This window comes from Papio anubis, chromosome 10, assembly GCF_008728515.1.
Source record: "Papio anubis isolate 15944 chromosome 10, Panubis1.0, whole genome shotgun sequence".
In the NCBI taxonomy this organism is placed as follows: Eukaryota; Metazoa; Chordata; class Mammalia; order Primates; family Cercopithecidae; genus Papio; species Papio anubis.
The window spans coordinates 11,403,999-11,411,552 of record NC_044985.1 but is presented as its reverse complement, the minus strand read 5'-3'; positions in this window follow the sequence as shown (position 1 = coordinate 11,411,552).

The window sequence follows — 7,554 nt, the reverse complement described above, 5'->3', positions numbered from 1 at the left end:
AACAGTCTTTACTTTTACACATTGTAAAAAATCCTTATAAAGTGCAGGTACTGTGTTAAAATTTAAAGTATTTTAAATACGAGGCACGGTGGCTCACGCCTGTAATCCCAGCACTTCGGGAGGCCAAAGCGGGTAGATGACTTGAGGTCAGGAGTTTGAGACCAGCCTGGCCAACATGGTGAAACCCCATCTCTACTAAAAATACAAAAATTAGCTGGGTGTGGTATCATGCTCCTGTAAACCCAGTCACTTGGGAGGCTGAGGCAGGAGAATTGCTTGAACCCAGGGAGGCAGAGGTTGCAGTGAGCCAACATCGTGCCACTACACTGTAGCCAGGATGACAGAGCAAGACTCCATCTCAAAAATAAATAAATAAATAAATAAATAAATAAATAAAATAAAACACTTTATCCTATTCTGTCTTCACAGTCCAGGGAGGTAGTACTATTATACTCATTTAAAAACTGAAGAGATGAAGGTTCAGAGAGGTTAGGTACCTTGCCTAGTAAAAAACAGAAGCATCCAGTAAAAAACAGAAGCATCTCTGCTTGACCTACAAGTCAAGCTTTCATCACTGTACTCATGACAGTCCTATGAGGCATAAGCATGCCATTCACAGAGGAGGAAACTGGGTCTCAGAGCAGTTAGTTAACTTGTTCAAGGTCACACAGCTTATAAGGGAAAGAATTAGATTTGGACTGAGACCTACTGACCCCAAAGACCTTGCTGTTCTCATTCCCTCTCTTTATCCATTCTCTGAGCACAGAAGTCACCAAAGAGCCTGATTAAACTGAGCTGGTGTGACTTTGGGAACATCCAAAAAAAATACCAATGTCCCACCAGGTTGGGAACCCCTGCCCTGGCTCAGGAAGGCAAGGCCCAGGGAGAAATGCCAGCCTTTGAGTTATTCTGTGCAAGTAATGACCTCCCTGGGAGAGCTGGGCCACCACCGCCCAAGCTGAGTCCATTTGCCCAGCTTCAGCCCAGCAGGCCCACAGCAATGAGGCTGAATGCTGGACAGGGCCGAGAAATTCCTAAGCAATTCAGTTTTTCATTAACCTTAGATTAAAAATCTCATTCAGCACTTTCTTTGGAAGTATTCCCTAAGGCCCAGGCATCAAGGTCCTGCGCTGGCCCTGTGCCTCAGGTGTCCCCACTTTGGAGTACTTCCCTTGAAATTTTCTGAGTTCCCCTTGCGTACCTGGGCCCAGCGAGGGCTAAGAGTTCTGTTCAGGCAGGCCATCCCAGGCCCAGGCCAGGTCCTGTGTACATCTGAGATTCTAGAAGCACCCCCACCGACATTTCCTTAAGGTCCCTCTAGTACCTGAAAATCTCCAGGGCTGGCAGAGCCATCTATGCTGGACATCTCAAGCCACCCAGACCTGAACCAGAAAGGCCTCTGTCCATATTTCTCCCCTTCCAGGTGCTCGGACGCCCTCTTACCTGCACATAAAATCTACAAGACAACTGAAGGAGCTGCAGCACTCATGCCTGGAGGGTTGTCCCAAGATAGCCCATGTTTCCAGAAGGCTGGTCTGCTGAGTGGATTGTGACTACTGACCAGGATAGTATTTCTTTCACTGGATGGCAAGAACATGGGCCTCCAGAATGGTGCTGACTTGCTGACTGAGGATAAGCCTCACTCAAGATGGACAAAGGAGGAATTTAGGGCTCTGAGCTACCCGCTATCTCCTTCGGACCCTTGAGTGCAAACCACCTTTGTGTGCCCATGTACTGGTCTCACTGTGCATGTTTCCACCACAATGCTCTCTCAAGTCTATGGCATCTAAGAGTGGTGAGGATGGTGACAGGCATCCTTTACTCCATGGACTTTTCGTCACTGGCCCCAGGACAGTGCACCCATCTGCTCCACAGATTCCAAGTCTGGCAGCCTCCAGGGGTGGCCATGCCCATCTCTGAGGGCTTTGGAGAGAATGCCAATGGACCTGTCCAATGGATGCATGCTCTTGCAGTGATGGGTGTGGTGACATCATGCTCCCTCAGATCATCTTAAGACACACCAACGTGGGAATGAACCAGTCTTCTTGCTCCCCTCATCTCTTTGCCTATCCTTTGCCCTTGTGATGGTGTGTGGAAGGCAGGGATGTGGGCCACGATGACAGCGGCCATATTCTAGCGATGCAGTGATCACAGCCTAACAAGTTCAAGAGAAGATGTGGGTGGAGGATGTGCGGTTTTATGTTTATGCTACAAAATTCCAAATGGTAAATTTAACATGACTGGAAGACAAATTATTGTTCTTGCATTATTAGGGCAAGGCTTGCACATGTGGTCATCAGCAACACAATAACAACTCAGAGTCACTGAAGTCAGCACTCACAGGCAGCACGTGGGTGAGCAAGGATGTAACCAGCATTAAGTAAACAGCATGAAGGAACCGCAGAGGTAAAAAGACTAATATGGTTTCAATCCATACAGGTTACAAAAAGCTGTGGCATTGTGAGCTACAATGGTGCTGCCACCTCTTTCTCACAGTAGGAAATATGAAACAAGCCAGGTATGTGATTTGACAGGGAGACAGCTCCTGGACCTGACCAGGAAGACACAGTGCCTATTCACTCCAAATTATCTTCACCGGCACTGACTGGACAATCAGCACACACTTAAGCTCCTTTTCTCTGCTCATTATTCTAAATCTTCATCAGTAAATCATTATACTCCATGTGGATTTCATAACACAGTTTTAATCAGATGTTTTCCTGAGGCTCCATGCACCCTAAGGATCATTCTGTTCTTCGGGCTTGTTGAAGCTGCAAAAATGCACATATTTACTAATGTGTATAATTCATTCAATGCTTCTTACGTTCCGTGAACCATGTTAAGCATGGTGTTAGCATTGTTTCATCTTCCCATTACCCTCTGTGAGGCCTGTTCCAGCACCATCTTCATTTTCTACCTGGGGGATCTGAGGCTCAGAGAGCTAAACCAGCTTGCCTGCAGTCACACAGCAGAATAGGTGACCAAAGCAGGATCTGACCCAGTGCCTGTGTGGTTGCTGTCACATTCCCCTTCCCTTGGTCTCTGTTACATTTCAACAGGGCTAGGGTGTCTGCAGCTGGGCAGACCCACTTCCTCCAGCCACAGCAAACACACCCTTAGAGCAGCAGCAGATGAGGTGCTTGATGAGCTTCTATTTTCCTCTTTGAGGGCCCATCTCCCTGGGCCCTCCATTCCCACCTCTGCACTCCCCAGGCTTCCCACTGCCATGGCTGTTTTCTCCCACCTTAACCATACAAGCTAAAGGATGCTGTGGGGAAGCTTTGCCCATCTGGGGAAGCCTCACTAGGCCCTGAAAGGCTTACCTCGGCCAAAGAGAGGTGTTAGGGGTGGAGAATGACATTGAAGGATGGGAAGACAGGCTGGGAGGGGATGGGTGGAGGCAGAGAAAGGTGTTAAGCATTGGAGAAAGAAATGGATGTTTATTGGGGATCTTCAAGGTGTCAGGCACTGGGCCATGTAAGCATCACAACTGTGTGAAGATCTTATGATGATCAACTGATTCAAAGGAACCTGAGGCCCCAGGAGTCAAAGCAAGTGGCTCCAAGCATGACGGTGTAAGTGGCAGGGCCAGGCCTGACTCCAAAGCTCAGAGTGTCTCATTCCTCCTACACCTCCCAGCAGTCAGGGTCTAAGGAGAGCTGGGAGGAGGAGTGGAGACGTAGGGCCACCAGGAGAGATGACCAGACCAACACCATACATAGTGAGCGTCCTCACAGCAGAGATGCCATTGGGCTGGGTTTGGCTAGCAGCTCAGTTTGACCCAAGTGGCATTTGTTGAGCATCTGCTGTATGCCAGGGCTCATGGTGGGATGGGGTCAGAAATGAGTAAGGTAAGACACAGTTTTGCCCAGGTGTGGTGGCTTGCGCCTGCAACCTCAGTGCTTTGGGAGGCCAAGGCAGGAGGATTGCTTGAGGCCAGGAGTTCAAGACCTGCCTATGCGACATAGCAAGACCCTGACTCTCCAAAAGGAAAATAGATAAAAGTTTTTTAATTAGCTGAGCAAAGTGGCATGTACTTGTAGTCTCAGCTGCTCAGGAGGCTGGGGAGGGAGGATCAGTTAAGCCCAGGGGTTTATGGTTCCAGTGAGCTATGATCCCAACAATGCATTCCAGCCTGGATGACAGAGCAAGACCCTGTCTCTCTCTCTAAAAAACAACCAAACAAAGAGGCAGCCAGTCCCAGGGAGGGCATAGTGGGGAAGAGCAAGCCATGAAAGTCAGGCAGCAGGTTGTGAGGGCATGAGGAGCAGGAGTGGAACAGGAAGGGGTGATTCACTCTCCTGGGCTGTGGGTTTTGGGCTTTGGAGAGAAGAGGCTGCTCACAGGGTTTTGCAGAAATCACAGGAGGGGACAGAGATTTGGATAGGGATAAACCAGCATGCAAAGGCTTGGGGATGGGAGCCAGCTCTTGCAGTACCAGATGAGTACAAGAAGCCTGAGTGTAAAATGTAATGGTGGGTGGGACACGTCACAAGGCCTGCCTGAGCCTGCAAATGCCCCTCCTCACTTCACCCATTCCTCCAAGTTCCAGCCACACCCCAGCTGCCTATGGATTTGTTCCTTCCCTTCCATTAGCCCCATCCTCCCCTTGAAGCCCTCATTGCCCAGGATCTCCTACCACCTGCAGTCCCAGCTGACCATGAAGCTCTCCCATGGCTTTAGTTGTTCCCAGACATTGTCTCTTGAAAGGGACTCCAAGCTCCTAGAGGGAGATTCTCTGTCTTCTCATTCTCTGGAAACTCTGCAGCCACATCTGGCAACTGGCAGATGTGCAGCCTGCTCACTAAGCCACAGACAGAAGACTCTGCATGCGGGTGCAGCTGGTCAGCCTCTTCCAGACTGGCTGGGGGTGGGGGGGTGCGTCTGTATGTGGGAGGGAACTGGCCAGAGTGGGACACCAGCTAGTGGATGTTTAATGAGAACCAGCTCCTCTGAGGAGGACTTAAAGGCTGGGATGCAAAGACAAAGGCCCCATGGCAGGCAGGAAACCAGGGTGCTCAAGAGGAACCACCCTGGAGAGCCCACAGCTGTGGGTTCTTTAACCTTCATACCCAAGACTTGGCAGACTCTTGCAACTCAGGGAGGACCGGGAGACAGGCAGACAGATGGGAGGGTGGGTGCAGGGCTGGGCAGGCCAGAGAACCCACGGTGAGGGTGCTTGTTTCCAGGCTGGGTGGCCTGGACGGCCAGAGAGGCTGGCTGCCCCATCAGGGGTCAGCGATCAAGACTGCCAGCGGCATCTTTCAGCCAGCATTTTTGTGTCTGCTACAGGGCAGGGACGGTGTGCAGAGCTAAACATGAAGACACTATGGGCCACCTCAAGAGGGCTCACACTCTGCTTTCGTGGAAGCACAATGGCCCTGCTGCTCCCTGGCTGGCTGGCTCCTGGCTTCTCCTGGACAAGAGGGTAATGACATGTGAAATGGAAAGCCCTGTCTTCTACCTCAAAATTAGCTGTAGGCTGCAAGTGAACAAGCAGGGAGGGGGAGAAATGTCATGCTTAACAGGCAATTAGGCACCTAATAGATGGGTTTTATTGATGACATAGACCAAGACCCAAAGTAAGACCTGTGATGGGTATGTCCTCAGGCACTTTACAGATCCCACGTCTGGCCAGCCCTTGTCCAGCAAGTTGGCTGGCATCTGATGAGCCCTAAATGCTCACACAATCAAGATAAATAATCGTCTCAACCCATGATAAGCCACCCTATACTTATTTCTATAGTGTGCTGGTCTTCTCCCTAATTTTCTAGTTTTTAAAAATTCTTTATCATATGCTTGTATTTTACAGGCAGTAAATGAAAGCTTAGCGGTCCTACAAACTCCACTCCTTCATTCATTCTCAATTACAGAGAGTTTGCTTGGTGAATCAATGTGCCTAGCCTCTTTGGGAAGATTTAAAAGTCAGTTCATGTAATTCCTGCCCTCTGTAGACTCCTTGAAGCTGGGAGCCGTCATGTCTCACTGATCTCGTGGCACCGAGCCCAGTGCCTGGTGTATAGTAGATGGTCAGTAGGTGTGGAAGGAATGCATGAATGAATGGATAGATGGATGGATGAACAGATGTTCTTAAAGGCCTATGGTATCCTCGAGAAATCCTGGTTTGAAAGCTACAGAGCTCTGCTCCATATAATGGTGACAAGAAAGACGTGGATAAAATGTGTCTCAGCCACTTTGTGCCCTAACTGTTGAGGTCCTCCTCTGCTCCCTCTAAGACTTGTTAAACACGCAGATTACTGGGGCTCACCCTACAGAGTCTGACTCACTAGGTCCGACATTGGGCCTGTGAATCTGCATTTTAGCAAGCAACCCCAGCAGATTCCAATATTAATGAACATTGGAACACACGTTAAAAAACACCACAATTAACCCAAATCTCAGTTGTCCAGTGGATATTTTTGCTAATTTTTCACTATATGAGCAGGCAAGTTTTCCCTGTAGACTGCTGTGTGTTCAAACCTGATCACTACTGCTTCAGAGTCAGGTATCTTTGAACAAAACCGGTGACAATGGTGGTTTTTGTCAGCCTAACTCTCCTTTCATCTCCTGCAACAATACCCCTCCTACTCATTATCCACACCCCCACCCCCACACACTGCCTTGAAAAACTGCTCTTCAGATTTCAGCTGCACCACTGGCTTGCCAGCCATGGTGCCACTATGAGGGGTCCAGAGGGTGGGCACGTAATCCTACCTGGATAAATCGAAGAACGTCAGAGCTGCCAGGCGGAGGGTGCGAGTGTGCAGGGAGTGAGACAGCCAGGAGAGGTGGGGAGAGAGCAAGGTGGGGACAAAGGCTCTGGGGTCCACAGCCCCAGGATTCACACAACACCTTTCTGTGAACCTGAAGATGCGCAGGCGCTTCTGGGTAGGCGATGAGCCGCACTGTGAGAAGCATGCTCTCCGGCGCTGCTCTGCACCTGCCACCCTCAGCTCTCGGGCCTAAGCCCGCCATGCCCTCAGCCTGCCGTGCTGCTGGGCCAGGGTCCTGCCCATAAAAGTTAGTATGGTAGGGGCAATAGTGGGTGGTGGCTCTTAATGTGAGCTAAGTTTGGGGACCTGAGGCCCCTTTGTCCTCGCTGGGTGGGTCAAGGTCTGGGACCTGTCTTGGGCTGCGGGAGCCTCACCTTCACCTTGCCAGGCCTCTCCCCTGCAGGATGAGCACTGTGTCAGTGTGAGGTGGCCACTGCCTTTGATTAATCTTTGTGTGCCAGGGTCTAAGCAGGGTGGGACACATAGGTGTCCAGAGGGAGAGGGGTGGGCCAGAGGCTAATGGTATCACTGTGTAAAGTTTTTGACATATGAGCTCTGTAAATGTATGAATATGGACCAAAAAAAAAAAAAAAAAAAAGCTCCCCCAGAACCCTTTCCCTAAACCTCCTTTCTTGCTCAAGCTACATTGAATTGAGCTTCTGTCACTTGAATCTGGAAGAATTCTCACCTCACCAATGCTCAGTAGCTCCGTTGGTAAAATGGGGATAATATCTTTGAGGCTCTCTTTTGTGAAAATTCCTATTTGAAAGCTCCTTATGCA